We start from the raw sequence: 22,281 nt of genomic DNA on the forward strand, positions 1-22,281 counted from the left end.
CGAACATCTGCTGGGTTCCAGGTGCTGCTGGAGTCCTGGGAGATGAAGCGGTGAACAGCAGGGAAAGCAGGGGAGAGACACTGTAAATAAATGTGTGAGGAGCATAAGCAGGCGAAGGGGGACGGAGCGAGGGTGGAGAGGGAGCTCCTTTAGGTCAAGGGTCAGGGAAGGCCCCGTGCAGAGAGTGGGAAGGGAGTGAAGTGTTGAGTCTTGCGGATGTGCAGGGGACAAGCATCTGAGCGGAAGGAAAAGCAGGTGCACGGGGCCGTGAGGCTGCGCCGCTTGGCGTGTCTGAGGGAGGAGGCTCAAGCAAGTAGGAGAGGAGGCGGGCAGAGGGGCAGCTGGGCCACAGCCTGCAGAATGGTCGAGAACGGGGAGCTCGGGAATCTGGGGAGCCGGACAAGGTGCTTCCGCACGGGCCCACTCACTACGCTGCGCTCAGGGTTTAACAGACTCGACCCTCCCACCCTTTGTGTTGCCGTCCTCAGGGTTTAACAGACTCGACCCTCCCACCCTTGTGTTGCCGTCGGTTTACTGTGTGGTCTTCCCGCTGCTTCCCGTGAGCTCCGTGAAGGCAGGCAGGGCCCGGGGCTAGTTGATCCCTAGGGCCTTCACAGCCCTGCCTCCTAGAAAGTGCCTAACAGATACGTGTGAAATGGTTCCCAGACCAGCCTGCTTCCTCTTAGACGCCAGAGCCATTAGCGAAGCGGAGGGGCGGGGCTGTTCGTGTTCCCGGTCATGGGATCCTCCCCCAAATTACAACCGACCGAAGGGGAGCTGGGCACCTAAGCCTGGCCTGTGCTGTGCAGGGTGCATCGGGGGCATGGGGAGGAGGCCGCTCGTAGGGGGACACCGCCACTCATCAGGCCCCTCCCCCGGAGACACTGTGGGCAAGACGCCTGTGAAACTCTCTCCTCCTCCCCCCTGTCTGACTCTCTTGCCCTCTCCTTCCCAGGAAACGGGCAGCACCCATCCACTACTCGGGAACACATTCGGTGTCTTCTCTGAAGTTATTTTCTCCTTTTGCGACGGGTCACCCCAGTCCCCGCTGCTGGGCAAAGTGCACAAAATGCACCTGGTCCTCAGCTTTGTACTTCTGCGGCGGGGAAGGGTGGGGGGGATTGGCTTTGGCGGGAAGGGAGGTGGGGGGACGGGGCGGGGGAGCGTCCTGTGTGCCCTGTGTGCGTATGGATTCTGTGGGTTGGCTTGAAAGGATGACCTTTTGTTGGCGGAGTAATTTTAGTTTTCGTTGGCGCCCAAGACAAAGCAGGCTTTCAACCCACCCGCAGCATATAGGCGGCCAGGATTTTTTTCAATGAGATTGTAGGAAATTTGCCAAGTCGTTTGGGGCCTGTAAATTAGGCCTTGTTTAAAAATTTAGATAAAGCCCGATGTGAGAGAGAAATGCTTTCATAACACGAAACGGGAATCACGCTGAAAACCCCTTTCAAGTTAAATGGAACCGTTCTCGGGAAGCACAGGGACATGAAATGCTTCAAATGTCAAAAGAGTTTTCATTTATTGTCCCAAGTGAAACGAAGGCGTTTTATGTGGCTTTCTAGTTGAGACGCACATGTAAATGGAATTCGTTTGGAGAATGCCCCTCCTGTTTTGGAATCCGATGTCACAGACCTGCCTGATTCCATCCCATCTGTGCTGTAACCCCGCGAGGGGTGGGTCCCCCCGTCCCCGGTGTCCCGAGAGGAGGAGAGCCGTTCTGTGATGTGCGCCCCTGCCACCAGCATGGCATCTTTCAGCCACAACAAAACTGGAAGTATTGTCACGTCTTCAACTTGCCTTCCGAAGAGGCCAATTGTTGGACCGTCTGGAGGGGGTCTCGTGGATAACCAGTGAAAGGTGTCGGGGTTGGCTTCTCTGGGTTAGTGTCTGCCATTGTTAGGAAGCCTCTGTTCTTTCTCTGAGAGCCTTTCTGTACCCTGGCTCCCTTATTTACCACTGCTCTCTATGGAGCTCCCTTCCCCATGGGCTGATTCCTTTGATGGGCCGCTGTGTTGCTTAGGATGTATTAGTTGCAAGGAACAGAAACTTCCAAGTTTAGACTGGCTGCAATGGTAAGGGGCTCTCACGACGGAAAAACGTCCAAGGCTTCCAGCACTTTCTGTGCCGTCCATTTAAGCCTCTTGTGCAGCTCGGCTCAGCTGACCAAGCCCCGCCTCCTCTCGGCCTCCTCAGTGTAGATTCCAAAGGCCACACGGGTCTTTACCCTTCCTGCCCCAGGATGGCCACCGCCGGCTCCAGAGTAGCTTGCTTCCTCACTCACATCCAGTGGGCAAGAGCTAACTCTTGTCCGATCTTCAGGAAAAAGTCCCGGACTTAGGTCTGGCTGGATCAGAGGCGGAGGGGTGAGGGAAGAGGGCAGGTAGATCGTGCCGTTTCCTTCCCCCTAAAGCCGCGAGCTCTGGACTGCTGCTATGCTGTGGCCTGCTGGTAAATGTTTAACAAGTGACTCTCCCAGAAACAAGAAGAGAGGCAAAAGTAATAATAATAATAGCAATAATAATACTAACGCAGAATTGGCCGGTTCCTGGGGTGTAAATCATCCTGCCATGGATGATTTTAAGCAATGAATGTAATACCACTGAACATACACTTGGGAACAGAAGCACGTTCATTATTGGCTCTCAGGCCAGTGCCGCAGGGTGACCCTTCCTCCAATGTCTGCGGACCGCACAGAGGGCAGTACGGGTCCCCAAGCCAAAAGCAGAGAAAGGGAAAAGGTGTGGATGTGGGGGGCCCTCAATCCGGCCAGCCGCAGCATGCCCAGGCTTCTCTCCTGACCCTGCACCAGCATGAAGCCCACTGCCAGCCTCTCTGTACCTGTGGATAGTGGAGACAGTTTAACTTGGACTAGAAAGTCAAGCTGGGGCCCCCGGGCAAGTCCTTGGACCTTTCTTGGTAGCTTCAACCATAAAAGGATTGTAGGAATAGCCTCTCCCCCGAAGGGCCACCGTGAAGATCAGATGAAATGCCACCTGTATGTCCAATGTATCTCTCACGCCATGGGGACCACAGTTCAACACCAAGTGTAGTCCAGACAGGCCTGGGTTCAAATCCCGGCACTGCTGTGTATGAGCTGTGTGACTGTGGAGAAGATCCTTAACCTCTGTGAAACTTTGTTTTCTCATCAGTAAAAATGAAGGAGAACAATGGACCTTATCTGGAAGGGTTGTTGCAAACATTGAATAAGATAAAGCATATGAGGGCACAATAAAGGTAAAAGTCATTGTTTTTTATAATTTCACAGCTAGTACATACTGATTACCCCCACACCCTGAAATCCCCTGCTCTTCCGGCAGCAGCCTCCAGTTTGTGTTTTGGAGGTCCGTCTTTCCCTGGCGTCTGGCTAGGAGGTTCATGGAACATCCCCTATTCCCACCTCACCCCACGTCCTGCTGTTTAAGCCAAATAGTATAGTTACATCCCGTCACCACTGTTACTAGTTTAGAGGTCCAGGCAGAATTCATCCAGGAGCTTCTGTGAAAGCTACTAGAAAGTGACTCGCTCTGCACTGAGACCTGGAAGACCAGAAGGGTGGAGCTGCTGCATCCATTTTGCCACCATGAGGTAGGAGCCGAGTAGTGCATGTATGAGCTACAGGCGTTTGAGTCTTGGATCAAGAACCTCATCCTCGGATATTTCGCCCCTATATTCGGTTTATTCTTAAGCTAGTGAGGGAATTTTCATCAGTTGCAACCACGAGACTCCTGTCGGGCACATTACAGCTGGAGAAACAGCCTCAGAAGCTGGCGCAGGCGGGAGGGCGTAGCGGTGCCCGGAGTGGTGCAGCAGAGACACCCGCCAGGCTTTCCGGCTCCAGATCCTGTTTCCTCCCACCCCAGGCTCTGCCACTACCTCCACAGGATCTTTCTCGAGCTTCCAGCTGGCGGCCCTGGCGTGCACGGTGGAGAAGTGTGACTGCAGACTGTGCACGTGGCAACTTCTCCCGTCACACGGCGTCCTTGCGAGAGAGCTCGAGCACGCGAGCCTGCAGCCTCGGGCTGGTTGGATTTGTCCCAGGGAATCAAGTGGAGAAAATTCCCAGACAGTCCATTCCCCTGCGTCGTCGAGGGAGCCTGTGGGTGTAATGCACCTTTGTGGGTTGTGTGTGTGAAGCACTGTGCCGTTTTCATAAAGGAAGAAAGAAGAGTCGTGAGAGAGACCTTGGGGTCGACTCTCTTAGTGTCTCAGCACACATTCTGGCAAGCACCCCCAGGTTTTTAATAAATGTTATTTTGATTGGGCTTTGAAGTTTGGAGACGACAAAGTGACACATTTTCACAGTTCCCTGTCAAACCAAAGCATGACTGCCAAACTGTTAAGTTAAAAAAAAAAAAAAGGCAGGAAAGGGAGCAGCTTGCGTGAAACATCTCCATTGCATTTCCAAGGTTCTTGGGGGGGGGGGCTTTGCCTTCCCCCCACTATCATCTACAGGTACATTTAATGTCATGGTGCTTCCTGGGGTGGCTGACGGTGGGGTGGAATCTCAGGAGAATGTTTGCAAGAGTGTTGTAGTCAAAAGGCACTGTCGAGGGAGGGTGTTTTCATTTTAAAACAAACTTTTATAGGGCCGCCTGGGTGGCTCAGTGGGTTCAGTATCCGACTTCGGCTCAGGTCATGATCTCGCAGTTCGTGAGTTCAAGCCCCGCATCAGGCTCTGTGCTGATGGCTCAGAGCCCGGAGCCTGCTTCGGATTCTGTGTCTCCCTCTCCCTCTGCCTCTTCCCCGCTCACATTCTGTCTCTCTCTCTCTCTCTCTCAAAAATAAATAAATGTTAAAAAAAAACTTTAAACAAACTTTTAGGAAGCATGGCATCTCCCTAGTGGTTTCTTTGTGGGGGAATTAGATGTGAATCCCTTTATAAATAGAAAAACCCTTCTATGGAGGAAAGAATCACCCCGGTGTCTTCGTCAGAAAATGCCTCCGCCGTAAAAGCTAGATTAGCGACACATACATAATGAAGAACAATCTGTGTCGAGAAGTAGCCTGAAGATTAATGGCACAGGTTCCAAAGTGTTCTGAGAAGGTTGAACAAGCCTCCAGCGGGAGAATCCTTCCCTTTGGAGAAACCTTTCCTTTATTTTATGCTTTGGTTTGTTCATCTCACTTCTGGTCATTTTCCCGCCCCACCCCCTGCCCCCCGAAGCGGCAGGTAATGATCCCCTCCTGCGCAAGTGATCGTGCATTGCTCTGAGCCAGGGCTGGACAAACGAAGCCAAGAATCCAAGTAGAGGACCCTGTAGAGGCCCATCGTGTGGCCTCATCCCACCGGGGCATCACCCGCGTGCCTGACTCGACCACCTCGCCTTGGAGGAAGAGCCTGGTGTGGGGTGTGGCTGGCCCCGAACAAACTGATCACCAGTACTGGACCAGAAGAGTAACTCAAGATACTCACCTGTGATATAACAGATGGTGCCCTACTTGGGAGGGGGAGTGAGACACGACCTCAGATGATCAGATCTCCTGGTTTTGAGACGCTGTGCTACGCAGCATCATGGCCCCCCCCCCCCCCGCCAGAGACGTCCGTGTCCTCATCCCCCAAACCTCACATGGCAGAAGGGCCTCTGCAGATGTGAGGTGAGATGATCGTGCGTTGTCTGGTGGGCCCAGCGTCCCCGCGAGAGCCCTTATGAGAGGAAGGCAGGACGAGCAGAGGCAGAGAAGGAGGTGTGTTGTTGGAAACAGGTCAGAGAGATGTCCCTGCTGGAAGGGGCCACAAGCCAAGTCATGTAGGCGGCCCTAGCAGCTGGAAGAGTCGAGGGAATGGATTCTCCCCCGGGGCCTCCAGACGCATGCCGCCTTGCGACACCTTGATGCGAGCCATGGAAGGCACATTTTCAGACTTATTTTTTTTTAAGGCGCTGAGTTTGTGGTAATTTGTTACAGCAGCGATAGGAAACTAATACAGACATCCGCTGTCAAAGGCATTAAAGTAACACACACCCCTGGGCTCTCAGATCACAGAACATAATTCATGCTTTCTTTGATGATGCAGAAGACACTTTAGGCCCCTACCGTGCCTTGGGCACATGCTTCTGAAAATACGTTTCTGTTACATTAGTGCCGCTTAAGAAAGAGCTTGAACTGATGGGTTGTGAAACTCGCCTGCTTCTCCCGTACTGTTTGAAAAAACAACAACCACAAAAGACGATCATTTGGAGTGGGAAGACAGATACCTCAGGTGCTTACCCCGGAGCCTCACAGAGTTGTGAGCTGTCCCGTCCTGAGTTCTGTGTCATCGTGCCTGGTTCCGTCGCCCTCCGAGGGTGCCACCGATGTGTCCGATGCTATGAGGCAGGAGAACCAGGGTAAATACGGGGTTTGCAGAAGGGGGGACCCATACTTCTCCCTCTTTTTGCATGCCTGTTTCTCATTAACATCCCGAGGAGTTGTGCGTGTGCGTCCAGAAGGCAGTGGCTGCCATTGACCGCAAAACAGCCAGTGCACAACAGTCTGGGCTCACAGACACTGTGCTCACACTTGAACTATTCCTCCCCCCAGGGAACTTTCTCCCCAGCGAATATATCATATACTTCCTGACTCTATTTTTTTTTTTTTTTTTTTTTATAAAGCCTGGCTGATAAAAGATGAAAAGATCACTAAGGATTTCTTCTCTTTTGGCTTAAAATTTTCCATCTCATAACCACACGTGGAGAATCTGTCTTCAAAAATGGATTATGTGTCGGCGGGAGGTTGGATGCTTCGGTCCTCGTGTCACTGCAGGATGCCTGCTGCACCATAAACGAAGCCTATGCATTATGTCTCCCGGGCCGTGGTCACTCAATCACAGCAATATGAAGGCAGGGCGAAGGTTGGGGGGAACCCGGCCCTTGGGCACTGTGTGGGGAGCTCTGCCTGCATTTGGGGCAGTGGGTCTAGACAGCTCCGCTTCCTTCCCCCCACCATTCAGTTACATCCTGTTTATGCAGCCCGGCACAGGCTGGCTTTGTTTGGTAAGTTGTCTTCTATAAGGGATGGCCAGCAGGGCAGGCCAGGGCTCTCTGACGAGCTCACTGTGGGCTTTGGAGGGGCTCCTAAAGGTCACCTAGTGCTGGCAAAGAAGGTTCCTAGGGCTAGAATGCACTTCATGTTTCCAGCCCGTTTTTCTTCTTCAGCAAGAATCCACTCAGGGGATGGGTAAGTTTGCAAATTTGCCCTGACTTACTGTGCGCATGTAATAAAAAGAAGAAGAAGGAGAAGGAGAAGGAGGAGGAGGAGGAGGAGGAGGAGGAGGAGAAGGAGAAGGAGAAGGAGAAGGAGGAGGAGGAGGTGAAGGAGGAGGAGGAGGAGAAGAAGAAAGGAGGTTAAGCAGCTCAGAAATGGGGCTGTGGAGTCCAGCTGCTTAAGGTAGAACTTGGCTTTGCCTTGTAACAGCCGCGTGAACTTGGACAAGGCCCCCAGCCTGCAGGTGTCAGTTTCCCCACTTGTAGTATGGTGGGGGAGGGGGATGAGAATGGTACCCACCCCACAGGTATTACGGTGAGGGGGGTGAGGGGGATGGAGTGAATGCCAAGCTGTTTGCATTGGCTCATGCTGAGTGTTCAGTAAATATTAGCTTTTTGTTGTTGCTGCTGCTGTTAATTGGGTGAGATGATGTCATAGATGAGTTAAGCCCAAGGCTCTGAATTCTACAAATCCTCTGTGCCGGCTCCTGGCACTGGGGCTTTGGGCCAGTCCCTGACTGCCCTGACTGGGGTTCCCCAGTACAGCCATACAGCCGTGAGGGGTCAACGTGAGCTACCTGGTCAGGGCCGGCACCTAGGTAGCCAGGAGGAAGTCACGGCTTCCTTTCGCCACTCTTCCTACGCCCCCTGCTGCTTCCACTGTTGTTAGTAACAGGGTGTCTCTTGGGCCTCCTTAAATCATCCTGTCCCTTTTGCCGTGTTCTCTACGGGGACCCCAGCAAATGTAACCCCCCGGTATTTATGGGCTTTCCCTGCTTCAGGTGTAGCTGTGTCTTGTGTCGTAGCTGATGTGAAATAATCAGACCAGCGGTTCCCAACCACGGCGATTTGGCGATGCCCGGAGACAGTTTTGGGATGTCGCAACTAAGGGGGGGGGTGCTGGTATCTAGTGGGTGGGGGGCCAGGGATGCTCCTAAAATCCCTACAGTATATTAGGACAGCCCCTGAACCCAAACGTCAACAGTCCAAGGTTGAGAAACCCTGAACTAGATGATCTCACAGGTGACCTATCGGTTGTCCGCACCCTGATTTGTTTTATTCCGTCGATTTGTTGTATTTCCTTACTCCAGTGTCTGTTTACATTGAGGCTTGTCGGCATATGGAAAGTCACGGTTGCCCAGGGAGGTAAAGGGTAAAAATGGACTCTCTGTCCCCGTTCTTGTATCTCAATCTCAATCCATCCAGTCCAAAGGAAGGAGGAAAGCAGGCCCTGAGGGCAGAGTGAAAGGAGGGAGGGTGGAGGTGGGGCCCTGGACCCCAGGATTCTGGCCCCCTTTCCACCTCTCTGGGCTTTAGGTTTCCCATCTGGCAAACGAAGGGGTGGGACCAGATAGAAGTTGCCACTGGGCTCTAAAATTCCTAATTAGAACTTTAGAATCAGATGGTCACCCTGTCAAGGTCCTGGTGGAGACTAACTTGCATGGTGGAGGCGGTGTTGTCTGATCCTCCCCACCCCCGCCTCCTCCAAAAGGAGGTGAAATGAATTCGAGTCACCTGTGTGCCTTACCTTGAGCCCTTGGGATTGGAGGCTGCTTGTGTTGGTTGGGCATTTCTGGCTCTCCTCTGTCCCTAAAAACCCTTACCGTCATGACAGTGACAGCAGCCAGGCGCCATCACTTCTCCCGCCTTACAGATGGGGAAACTGAGGCACGGTTATTGATCACAGGTGGGAGAGCTGGGCAGTCGGAGTCTCCCCCACAAAGTAAGACACGATCACTCCCAAGTCGCAAGAAGCGATCCCTTCCCCGGCAAGCCCGTGCACACGCCTTACTACTCAGCCAAATTTCAGATGAAGCTCATTGGTGAGATGCCACCCTCCTTAGGAGGGGAGAGAGAAGACCAGAGGGAATATAGAGGGGAACTAGCCGAAGTTATATATTGCTTCCCCCCCCCCCCACCCTGCCAAATGCATGCTCGTGTGATCGAGGGGAAATCCGACCTGAGGTTCAGACGTTTCACAGGGAGATGAAACGCTGAGAGCTCTGATTTCAAAGGGGTCCCTCTGAAGGGCTGGCCCCCGGTGACGCTTCACACAGGCTGCCTGGAGAGCCCGTCCAGTCCCAGCTTTGTCATTCCTTTGGTAGCCGGCTGTGTGTTCTCTCTGCGACGGGACTCCCCCTGTACCTTGGATGTGTAATGGGAGGCGTGCAGTGAAAATAGAACTAGAATAACCTGGGTAGAGCTCATCAGAAGGGGCAAGAGGTGATAGAAATGGGGCCAGGCGGAGTCACCGGCGGCATGATTCTCGTCAAAGGAATATCGTGATACGAGCTTTCACGTTTTACTGAGCACCTACCACGTGCCAGGTACCAAGCTAAGTTCTTTGCTGGCGTTAACTGTTTCAGCGTCCCAACAGCCCCAGGGGGCAGGTGGGAGGAAAGCTGAGGCTCAGAAATGTCACAGGGCTCACCAAGGCCACAGGGTGGGACGCGGTGGGCACACAGGTAGCTTGAGCAGGACCCACGCTTTTGGTCACCCTCCTCAGATACCTCTCACTGGCTCTCTGTGCAGTCATCCAAGAGCTTTTATAAGTGACGGTACCCGGAGTCCACCTTCCAAAGCTTCTGCTCAGTTAGTCCTGGATGGGGCCTGGGCATGGTATCATTTTTTTTTTTTTAACTCCCCAGGTGATTGTGTGGGGAGCCAGGGTTAAGAACCAGTCACGTATAGGGCACCTGGGTGACTTGGCTGGCCGAGCGTCCGACCCCGGCTCAGGTCATGATCTCATGGCGTGTTGAGTTTGAGCCCGGCGATGGGCTCTGTGCTGACAGCTCAGAGCCTGCAGCCTGCTCTGTAATCTGTCTTCCTCTCTCTCTCTGCCCCTCCTCAGCCCATGCTCTGTCTCTCTCTCACTCTCTCAAAAATAAATAAACATTGGTAAAAAAAAAAAAAAGAACCAGTCATGTATAAATGTGAGTGTGAATCTGTGTATATGAACACGTGTGTGTGTGTGTTTGTATCTCAGTGTGTTGTATTAGTTTCTAAGTGCTGTTGTAACAAAGTCCTAAATCTGGGTGTCTTAAGAGAACAGAAACGTATTCTTTGTCCGTTCTGGAGGCTCTGAGGGAGAGTCTGTTCTGGGCCCGTCTCCCAGCTGCTGGTGGCTACAAGCAGTCCCAGTGTCCTTGGCTCCAAGGCTCGCCATTTCTGTCTCTGCCTTCGTGTCCCCCTGGCGCTCTTGCTGGGTGTCCTTGTCTCTCTCCATAGGTCCGTTCCTCTTCTTATAAATAGGGCGCCAGTCATTGGATGTAGGGCCCTTACTAGTCCAGTAACTCATCTCAACTGATCACACCTGCAAAGAACGAGTTCCGAATGAGGTCACATTCTGAGGTTCCCAACGGGCAGGAATTTTGGAGGGACGCTATTTAACCCACCGTGTCTGTGTGCCTGGGCACGCGTGCCTGCGCAAACCACTGAGGGTGTGTTAAGAATGGCTCTCCTCTCGAGACCTGTAAGGCCCTGGCCACAGTACAAAGCCATCGTGTCTGTTTCTGGAGAGTCAGCAGGGAGACGGGTCCTCTCCCCAAAGATGGCGTTGAGTGTTCCTCTTGAATGGGTCTTGGGTCCTTCTCCTTCTCCACCCACAGGCCACTCCCCCATCCAGGCCGCCATCGTCTGTCATCCGCATGGACGGCAGCAACCACCCCATCGGTCTCCCTGCCTCCCGCCTTGCAGACTCTGCAAGCCCCCACTTACTCCATTCCACGCAGTTCGTTGTGAACCAGCAGCCTGTCTTCTAAATGCCAAAGCCGAACTTGTTACTTCTCAGCCAAGGCCCTTCAGTGGATCCTGTTTCCAGTCTCTCTGTCCAGCATCACCTAGTGCTCTCCCCATCACGAAGGTGCTTCTGTGCCGGAAGCACATCTCCTGGCTCTTCTCCCTCTGCCTGGAAGGCGGGGCAGACGCCATCCCGGGGACCCCACAGGCTGATGCGCTCAGGCAGGTCTGTGATCCCCCCGGGGGCCCCGCAGACAGCATAGCGTAAGCCCAGGAGACTCCTGTTTGGGCCTCTCCTTGAAACCTTGAGTCGGGCAAAGAAACTGGTAAATGACCCCACTGAGATTCCTCCAGCCACTTGCCAAGCTGGAAATGAAATGACCAGCGGTAAAAATGTGATGCATAACACAGACCAGCTTAATGGTTTTCTGAAACGTTAAAAATGAATGTTGAGCATCAACGCTTTTAGTGGTCAAATGTCCCCCATGGAGCTCAGTGTCTGGAAATTGTCCCTGTAGGGGACATCGGGGACCATGGCTGTGGGCCTGTTTGGGATGGTATAAATGCCCTGTGGGGTAGAGGCCGTTGAGGGGTGAGCTGGGCTTAAATGGCTCAGGCAAGGGGCACAGAAGCTTTGTCCCTAATCTCCGCTCTCACCACTTGTTTGCAAACTTCGGAGGTTTTCACAACCCTAGCTTGTTTTATGCAATACGGAGGGCGGGCCTGTCAGAGGCCGGGAGCCGGCCAGTGCCTGTGGCTGCTAGGTACTCTGACCCACGTCCTGTGATGTTTTTAGCCGTCCAGGGCAGGGAGGCGAGGCTCACGTTCCCAGTGGCTGCCTGTGGCTGCGGGTAGGGCTGCCCCTTTCCATGGATCAACTTTGAATCTTACTGGCTTCTGCGGCTCGGAATTCCCCGCCCCCCAACTTCCTCATCCCCTTGGGGGCAGAGGGAAGGACGGGAGACTTCTTTCCCTAACTTGTGCCGCTACTAAGCACCCCAGGTGGAGGTGGAGGGAAGAGCCAGAGGCACAGCCCAGAACAAAAGGTTGTTGGAGAAATGCTCGCAGTTTGGGCCTGAAACAGCAACATCTTTAAAAACACAACCTGCTGCTTAGCTAAGTTTAAAAAAAAAAACACCCCTTTATATTTTAGATAATAAAGCTCAAGATTATTCACTATGTTAGGTGCTGCTTAATACAATTACGGTCTAATGAACTGCCTGATTGGTATTTGCCAGGTTTCAACCGTCTGGGACCCGCTGGGATGTGCTCTGTTACTGTGGCAAGTGGACTCAGTCTCTGTTCTGTGTCCGTCGGGGAGGCAGCGGATTGGGACGTTTGTCATTCCCTTAAAGGCCTCTTAAATACCCATGCCCTTCCCTGCCGGCACAGGTGCTGGGGCAAGGGGTCCGGAGAGGTCTGTGGTGCCAGGGCAGTCTCGAATTGCAGCCATTCCCAGGGGGCAGCCACTGCTGAGATCTTTGTTTTCTGTGCTAGGTCTACCTATCATGTGCCTGAGTAATTAGTACCTTCTTGTCCTACTTCTTTCCCGAAGTGTTCATCTGGTGCTTTGCAGCTTCCTTGGCAAGAACCCCGGGAGCTGCCACTTAGTGAGGATCCTACCCTTCCACTGCAAAGCCCGGCCCAAATAGAGAGTCTGCAGCCTATGCCCTGACCTGTAGTCATGCTGCCCCTGGGCCTTTGCACATGCCATTTGCTCTGCCTGAATAACTTTTTTTTTTTTTTTTTTTTTTTTGGGAAAGAGAGAGAGAGAGGGAGAGAGAGAGAGGGAAAGCGTGTACACATGGGAAAGGGGGAGGGAGAGAGAGATTCTTAAGTAGGCTCCACACGCATCATGGAGCCTGAGCCGGGGCTCGATCTCACCACCATGAGTGGAAATCAAGAGTCGGATGCTTAACCAACTGAGCCACCCAGGTGCCCCATCTTCCTGGATACCTCTACTCTCACTCTCCATATCCTCACCGCCATCCCCTTTATCGTATTAACTCCTCTTGTTGCTTCGGGTCTCCTGTTAAATGCCTCTTTCCTTCGAAAGGCTAACTGAGCTCCCAGGGCCCTGCTCTGAATCTCTCCTTTTGCCAGCACATTTTCATCCATCTCTTGGCTCTTTGATCTGGCTGTATTCTCGGGAATGCTCTCTAGTGGCACCCTGGTTGTGGGTGACTGTGAGCTCACAGTCCCCAGATGAATCACGGGGCCTTACTCCTAGTGGTTGTGGCAAAAGTCCCGAGTCCTTTGTCCATGGCTGAATCAATTCCACTATGAATCTGATGGGCCAGGCTTGGATCTTGGAACTAAGTAGAGTCAGCCCCTCTTAAACCACACGACTTAAAGTGGTGAAACCAGAAACAGAGGAACGTTCAGATAATTAATACTAAAATACCAGTATAAGGACGGACACTGGGCAGGCGAAAACCAGATGGCCCCTGGAGTGCCATGCGGCCCACCGGACTCCTAGGTTGAGTTGTGGGAGATAGCCCTGCATGTTGCTGCATCAGGTCGGTCTAGATTTGGCCAGCGATGACAGAACATCTGAGATAACAGTAGCCTGAGTAAAACAAAAACACAAACCAAAAAACCATTATTCTTCTTTCCCATAAAAGCGAGATGTGGGCAATCCGGGACTGGCGTGAGGGCTCCTCCACAAGGTGGAGCTGAAGGGTGTCTTTCAGCTTCCCATGGTGCCATATCCCTGCAGTGTGGCCCCAGAACCTTGAGGGCCAAGAGGGCATACTCGCTGTCGCAGCCCCACTCCCAGAAGCAAGACCGAAGAGTCTGGAGTAAGGAGCAGAGGTGGTATACCAGCTGACGTCCAAGGAGGCTCTCTGGAGGAAGCCACCTCGTTCGCACTCTGTCGACCGGAACTCGGTCACATGGCCACCCTTGGCTACAGGAAAAGCTGAGGGTGGCCATGAGCCCCTGGAAAGTTGTTTTACGCTTGCACATGACAACAAAAGCACGGTCCCTAAAAGACACAATTGATAAATCGGACTTTAGAAAAATTAAGACCATTTCCTCCGTGAGAGACGCTAACGAGGAGAATGAAACCACAAGCTACAAACTGGGAGGAAACAGTTGCACGTCGCACGAGAGGCTTGTATCCAGAGCATATCTGAATCCTCAAACCTCAAGAGTAAGAAAACAGGGGCGCCTGGGTGGCGCAGTCGGTTAAGCGTCTGACTTCAGCCAGGTCACGATCTCGCGGTCCGTGAGTTTGAGCCCCGTGTCAGGCTCTGGGCTGATGGCTCGGAGCCTGGAGCCTGTTTCCGATTCTGTGTCTCCCTCTCTCTCTGCCCATCCCCCGTTCATGCTCTGTCTCTCTCTGTCCCAAAAATAAATAAAAAACGTTGGGAAAAAAAAATTAAAAAAAAAAAAAGAGTAAGAAAACAACCCATTTTTAAAAATGGGCAAAAGACTTGCACAGACACTTGGCCAAAGAGAATAGAGGGCTGGCAAGGAAGCCCATGAAACGATGGCCCACGTCGTTGGCTGTTCAGGGAAGGCAAATTAAAACCACGACAAGGGGCGCCTGGGTGGTTCCGTTGGTTGAGCGTCCAACTCTTGATTTCAGCTCAGGTCACGATGTCACAGTTCGTGAGATTGAGCCTGCGTTGGGCTCCATGCAGACGGTGAGGAACCTGCTTGGGGTTCTCTGTCTCCCTCTCTCTCTGTCCCTTCCCCACTCGCTTGCACACTCTCTCACTCTCTCTCTCTCTCTCTCTCTCAAAATACACTTAAAAAATAATAAAACCACGACAAGAAACCACTACATGCCTGTTGGAATAGCAAAAATCAAAAAGGTGGACAAGACCAAATGCAGGAACCAGACCTCTTAGGAGGAGGTGAGATTGTGTAGGCAGTCCAGAAGGCGTTTCGGTGGCTTCTTATAAAGTAAAGCCTGTAGCTATTGTATGACTCAACAGTCGCACACCTGGATGCTTCCCGTGGAGAAATAAAGACTTAACTCCACATAGAACCCTGCACACAAGCGTTTACAGCAGCTCTGCTGGTAACAGCCCCAAACTGCAAGCGACCCAAACGCCCTTCCACAGATGAATGGAGACACAGGCTGCGGTACGTCCATACGACGGAAAACTGCTCAGTAGTAAAAAGGAATGAATTACTGATCCAGGAAATAATCTGGGTGAATCTCAAAGGCATTATGCTAAGTGAAAAAAAAAAAAGTCCCCAAAGACTGCCTACTGTATAATTCCATTTATGTGATACTCTTGAGAAGACAAAACTGGGGACAGAGGACAGATTCGTGGCTTCCTCACATTGGGGGTGGGGGAGGACGGACAGTCCGGGGCAGTTTTTTGGGTGGTCTAACTGTTCTGTATCCTGATGGTGGTGCTGGTTAGTTACATTTATAGAATTGTGCATCCCCCAGAAGCCAATTTTATTGTAAAGAGTGTTATTACTCTAGTGGAAGGGAGGCCTGGATAAGGGAGGCAGTCAATAGCGATCTGACCACCTGTGCCTCACTTTCTAGCACGTTCTCTTTGTTGGGCCAAGGCGGGGTTTCTCAAACCCCGGTGCTTTTGCCATTTGAAGCCAGACAATTCTTTGTTGAGGAGGCCGACCCGTGCACTGGAGGGTGTTTACAGCATCCCTGGCCTCTACCCAGATGCCAGTAGCATCCCGGTCCCCATCGTGACAACCAAACTGTCCCAGACGGTGTTGAATGTCCACGGGGGACACAGTTGCCCCTGGTTTTGAGAACCACTAAGCGAGTGTGAGTGTGTTTCCGTTACTTACAACAAATGACCTCCAATTGGTGCTTTCCTTTCTCAGAGACCCTGTTGCTTCACTCTGTCTCCATTCCCGGTTCTGTGACAGGTCCTCCAGAACTTGCCAGGTGCAGCCAGATACCCCTGAGGGCGGGACCCCGCCAGGCGTGTGGGGCTGTTCGCTGAACTTCTCCTTGCAGCCTGTGCGGCACCTGCCCCACCGGCCCCTGCCTCCCCCATACCCTCTCCCCGCACCCGCATCACCCCACTCCGTCCCCATAGCCGTTACCTGGCGGAGGAGGGCTGAGCCCCCGGGGCAGTTACTGGCACCAAGCGGTGGTGCGTCAAGCCCACATTTTAGTTACATCTCAAGCCATAGGTATTTCCCTTGGCTCGTTTTAAAGCTCAGAAAAGCCATTTCACTATTTAAATATAGAAGAGCAACATATTTTAATAATCATCCTCCGGGGCACAGTTTCTCCCGCTGCGTGAAAAAATAATGGTCAAAACAGCCCGCAGCCAATTGCAAAATTATGTAAAAGTAATGAGAAGAAATCCAAACCCACACGCCTTCCACCACGCTAGACCACCTTTGCTGCCGCCGTGTTTCATCCCGTGTGTCATCCGCTCTCCAGCCCAGGATAGAGATCCTGGAGGTGGTCAAGTCTTGAGAAGGGCTTTGCTTGTTCCAAAGGTGGCTTAAGACGTGGAGCCAGAGGAGGACCGGTCCACCTCCAGGTTTCACTTCGGGACCAGCAGTGGCGTTTACTGAATTATCTTAAAACCAAGGAAGGTCAGAGAACGAGAGTTACTTTAGGACACGGCGACAAACGCCAGTGCTCGCCGACTCTGGGCCGGCAAGTAAGTGATGAGCAGCCGAGTGGAAGCCACGACGAAATAGTTCGAGGGCACACACCTGTTCTGAAGAGCCAAGTGCCACCTGGCGGCTACAGAATTGCCGTCACGTGGGAACTGACCTGGGACTGTCAGATCGCGTGTGTTTCCGGCAGAAGTCGTGAACCCAAGCCTTTATTTGATCCCTCCTGATTCGTAAATGCTGCAGTAAATTCCGATGGACAAGAACAAGCGTGCAGCCTAGGTCCACGAGGGTGTGACTGTCCCCCACCCCGACCCTCGGGACGTCAGCTCTGCAGGGAGCCCTTTGAGGGATGAGGGAAGTTCACCGTGGTCACAAGTCCGACCCTGGGTCTCCGTTGGCTTCCCATCTCCTCATGGGTCCTTCCTTCCCGGCCGGCGTTTTAGTATCTTCTGCTGCCCCTACTGTCCAACCCAGATGAGAATGGGTGCCTCCTCCCCTCCACCGAACTAGATCAGGACGGAGCGTGTCCCTAGGAATAGTGGCAGTGTGATCCGAACGTCGGCAGCCCAGAGGACACGCACAAGCCAGGAAGCCCAAGTGAAGAGAGCAGAGTATGAAGTTGCACAGACGGAACGATCACATTCTTGTAAAGATCACAACCAAGAACTTGGCAGTGTGAGCCGGTGCAGCCACCGGAGAGAACAGTACGGAGGTTCCTCAAAAAATCAGAAATAGAACTACCATATGATGGAGCAGTTCCACTCCTGGGCACATGGCCGGAGGAAGCAAAATCACTTTCTCTAGAAGCGTCTGCACGCCCCACGTTCACTGCCGCATTATGCATAACAGCCAAGACATGGAAACGGCATAGGCGTCCACGGATGGATGAATGGATAAAGGGAAGGTGCTATTTGTATATGGTGGAATATTATTCAGCCACAAAAGGAAGGAAATCCTGTCTGTGACTGAACGGATGGACCTTGAGGGCATTATGCTAAGTGACACGAGACATAAGAGAAAGACAAGTACTGTGTGATCTCGCGTATACGAGGAATCTAAAAGTACCAAACTTACAGAAAAACGGAACAGATTGGTGGTTGCCAGAGGCAGGGGTTGGGGATAGGGGAAATAGGTGAAGGGGGTCAAATGGTACATACTTCCATTTATAAGATAATAAGTAGGTCCTGTGGATGTCATATACAGCATGGTGACTATAAGGATATTTTTTTTAACGTGTATTTATTTTTGAGAGAGAGAGAGAGAGAGCATGAGCAGTGGAGTGGCAGACAGAGAGGGAGACACAGAATCCGAAGCAGGCTCCAGGCTCTGAGCACAGCCTGATGTGGGGCTCAAACCCACAAACCGTGAGATCATGACCTGAGCCAAAGTCAGACGCTTAACCAACCAAGCCACTCAGGTACCTCTATAGTTAAGGCTTTAAAAAAACATTTTTTTTAACATTTATTTATTATTGAGAGATAGACACAGAGCATGAGCAGGGGAGGGGTAGGGAGAGGGGGAAACACAAAGTCTGAAGTAGGCTTCAGGCTCCGACCTGTCAGCACAGAGGCTGACATGGGGCTCGAAGTCACAAACTGCGAGATCATGACCTGAGCCGAAGTCGGTCGCTCAACCAGCTGAGCCACTCAGGTGCCCCAAGGCTTTTTAAAAAAAATGATTATTTATTTATTTTGAGAGAAAGGGAGTAGAAGGGGGGCAGGAGCAGAGAGGGAGAGAGAGAATCCCACGCAGGCTCCACACTATCAGCACAGAGCCCGACACAGGGCTCGAACCCACGAACTGTGAGGTCATGACCAAAATCAAGAGTTGTCATTTAATTGACCGAGCCACCCAGGCGCCCCGGCACGATGACTCTAGTTAACAATAGAGTATTATATATTTGAAAGTTGTTAAGAGAGTAGATCTTAAAAGTTGTCGGCACTGGAACAAAAATTGTAAAGACGTAAGGTGATGGATATTAATTAAACACTGTGGTGATCGTTTTGCAATATATATACACGTGTGTCACATAATTGTGTTGAGTACGTGAAACTAGCACAATGTTATATGTCGATTATATCTCAGTAAAACCGGGGGGGGGGGGCGAGTAAATTACACAGAGAAAAATAGACCAGAAGGAGATACAGCAAAATATTGACTGTAACTAACTCTGGGCTTGGGAATAGAGGTCATTTTCTTTCCATCAACTTTCTTGTATTTTTCAAGCTTTTCATGCTGGGAATGTGCTATTACTAATTTATGATGGAAAACATGTTTACAAGAAATCTTATTTGGAAATTAAATGAGAAACATGAAGAAACTTCAGTAACGATACTTAGCGAGCATCGATTCTTTGATAGATACCTGATCTTAGTTGATCTAAGGAAAAACGGGCTAGCCCCCTGCAGGGCATGTCTCGGATGAGGGGATGAGGTGGTTGGAGAGGAGCCCGGAATTGCAGAGAGGCGGGGGGTAGACGTTGCCCCTGGAGTTCCGAGAAGGAGGTGTAGGGAGTGAGCCCTGCAAGGGAGTAATTCCCAATCCACCATTAAACACGACGACGGATCCCTCGATTCAGAGGGGTTTTCCTTCCATGGGTATTGACGGGACTGATGGGATGGGAGTCACTGTTGTAAAAGTGGAAAAAATAACGGAGCTTGCTAACGTAAAATGCATGCCTTAGGTCGTGTCCCATCAGGAAGTGGCCTCTCCCCTGGGGGAGTTGCAAATGGCAAAAGTTACTCGAGTCTTTGGGCACGAAGCCATTGTGCCCTGAGTTAGACAACTGTGTTCATCTCATCCCGTTAAAAGCAGGCAGCTGGTTGTACTCGGTTCTTTTAAATTGGCAGCAGCAGAAGTTGAATGAACACATCCGTTCTGTCCACACATTTAAATTTTCCAGGATGCTTTCCCAAACCACTAGGAACAGGGAAGCGTGCCCCAACTTGTTTGCCGTTGGGTCTGAGCGCGACAAAGCAGAGAGCAGTTACCAGGGAACGGGCACCACGTGAGTTCTGTGATGGTGGTCAGGCCCTGAGTTCTTCAGCCAAGTAAAGGCTTGTCCCGTTCCCCAGACTCTTGGACAAGGAGCGCCACAGTCTCGGATTCCTACCCTCCCGGAAGACCTAATCCTCAGACCCCCGACAGGGCACTTACTTTATGCCACACCCAGCCCTAAATTCTTTACATTGAAGGGGGGAGGAAGGCAATATTGTTTTTCCGATTTTAGAGCTGGGGACGTGAAGCACAGAGAGGTTAAATGATTTGTGCAAGGTCACACAGCAGGTGGCAGGAAGAGCTGGAATTTAAACCCAAGTAGTGTTCTGTGAAGTCTGTGATCTTCCGGAAGTGGCTGATGGTTTGCATCATGTCCCGGAGCCTGATCAGTGCCTCGCCATAAGCCAGGTTCACAGTTTTCCTATCGCTGTGATGAGGTATGTTTCTAAACACGTGCAGCCCAAGGAAGGTCCTAGGGTTTGCCTGCTGGCACGTTACGGAAACACTAATAAGAAGCTGCTTTAAAACGGGCCAATCTCAAAGACAACCAGTGCAGCCTGCTAATTAGGAAGGTCTCTCAGTGGGTGGCTTTTAGCTCAGGATTGGGAAAAAAGATACAGCATGAACTAAGAGGAGCGGAGATGGAAAAGCCAGAAATCCCACTCCGACATGATTTTATTCCAATGATCGTCATGATCCCGTGAAATCCAAAAATGTTTCGTGTCTGATCGCTTCTCATTTGCACATTTTAAGGTAGTGTGAGTTGGTGCAATGACATTAAAGAGAAGAGGGTAGGGACGCCTGGGTGGCTCAGTCAGTTAAGCCTCTTGACTTCGTCTCAGGTCGTGATGTCACGGTTCCTGGGTTCGAGCCCCACGTTTCGGGTTCTGTGTCTGGAGCCTGTTTCGGATTCTGTGTCTCCCTCTCTCTCTGCCCCTCCCCCGCTTTCTCTCTCTCTCTCTTTCTCAAAAATAAAATAAAAACATTAAAAAAATTACAACGAAACGTTAAATCAAATGTGTCTTAAAGAATTACAATGGGACCAAAAGTCAACAGAAGTGCTTTCTCTTAGTTGTAGGTAAAAACCATTTTCGTGATTAAAATGCTTCTCCTCCCATTTGATGTAGCTTCGCTTTTAACATGTTTTGACTGATAAAAATCACAACTGACACAGAGACTATGCATTCAGTAGTGTTTTAAATAAATTTGTACTTCATTAATCGGTGGCTTCTTCATGCAGTGGAAAATTATGTGGCCGGCCCTCCCAAAAGGAGTGTTTGGTGCACGTGTGGGTTTGGGGACTGAGTAAACCACACCAAGGGCCCCATCTCCCCTCTTGGGGCCAGTGGCTCACCAGATTGGGAACAAGTGGGTTCAGGGAACCAAGGAGAGGACAGGTCAAACCGTCAGTCTCCTCCTGCTACCCATGCACACAGGGCAGGAGACTGTGTGGAAAGCAAACCCATTGGGCTGCAGGTCCGGTGGTTTCCCTAAAACTGCGTGCATTTGGAATTCAGAGAAAGTCCCGCAACACCTTTTAAATCCAAGGGCCTCGCTGAGATAAAACCGTTTGTTCTTTGGGTGGCCAGGTGAGGCACGGTCATAAGTAGAAGCACCTCCTGGTGTCCTCGTGTCGTTTTCAACTTGCCACGTCTGGCTTTGTGAACTTTGGGAAAGAAGTTCTTGGCGAACGTTGCTTGCACGGGCTGCACGGTTTCGAAGGAATAGTTAAGACTTGCTTTGGTGGCAAGAAGACCTGGCCTTTTATTTTGCCGGGGACGGTGGGGGGTGGGGGGGTGGGGAGGGCTCTCTGTATACTGGAGCATCTTGTCAGCTTGCTGGTAATGATTGGGAAGGTTTTGTTTCACTTGCACACCTGTCTTCCCTGGTAATGAAGAGGGACCAGAGGGATAGTGCATAATAAGTGAGAAATCAGCCTCTCTCCTCCTCACCTTTCTACGGGGCAGATAGGGTGTGTGTTGTGTTGGGGGTCGGGGGTGGGGGGTGGGCGTGTTGGGTGAACCCTGGAGGGCAGAGTTGATCTCTGCCTCTGACCTCTGGAATGAAGAATGCTTCCCCAAACGGGCAGGAATCAGCTGGCACAAAACCGTGAACTCAGTCTCGATGAGTGTGATTCTGTGGAGGCATCCTTGAAAAGAACAACATTTACTTGATTGGATTTATTTTCCAAAATTTTGATTGGGGCTTTTTTTTCCCCAAGAGAATAATTACAGGGTCTAAATGAACCGTTTGAACTCCAGCATTAAAAGAAAAGACAAATCATAATGTAGCTCATGACATTCGATGGGTGGGTAATGTGTCTTAGTTGGTCCTCATTAAACGGCCAATGTGCCCGAATCCAGAGCCCCTCCCCCTCCCCTTTTCAACTTCTTTACCTAAAGTAGGGGTAGTTTGAATGACACTGCTGATCCCATAAGATGCTTTCGAGATGGAAATAGACCCCTCCCCAAGAGGAAAATCATGTAGTTTCTCAAACTCTGCCTTCATTTGCTTTAAATTAATTCCTATAGAATAGGACATTCTGGTACTGAAATGGAGTCTGCCCAGGGCACATCATCAGGCCACAAATCAGGGCCCAGCTTCCAGAGCAAAAATCGAAAGTGAAATAAACTGAATCGTAGAAAACAAATTCAGTTTAGGAAGCTGCATTTTTGTATGTTCAAGGACTTACCCCAGCCCTGTACTTCTGATCCTGCTATAAGCTATAACAAGGGTTCTTCACTTTCAGTAACTCACAGCATCCCTGAGAAGTTGCTCAATTTGCTGTCATTCA

General features: G+C 51.3%; 1 protein-coding gene and 1 long non-coding RNA gene across 4 annotated transcripts in view; both read left to right on the forward strand.

The window, feature by feature from the left end:
* The window catches only part of KAZN (kazrin, periplakin interacting protein), a 1,126,623-nt gene that overhangs the window by 688,605 nt on the left and 415,737 nt on the right, over positions 1–22,281 (forward strand). The gene's annotated exons all lie outside the window — the stretch shown is intronic.
* LOC123379338 lies at positions 1,164–3,229 on the forward strand. The gene is made up of 2 exons (XR_006583700.1): positions 1,164–1,879; positions 3,150–3,229. It is a non-coding gene; the product is annotated as an uncharacterized LOC123379338 (long non-coding RNA).

This window comes from Felis catus, chromosome C1 (assembly GCF_018350175.1).
Source record: "Felis catus isolate Fca126 chromosome C1, F.catus_Fca126_mat1.0, whole genome shotgun sequence".
NCBI classification, from domain to species: Eukaryota; Metazoa; Chordata; class Mammalia; order Carnivora; family Felidae; genus Felis; species Felis catus.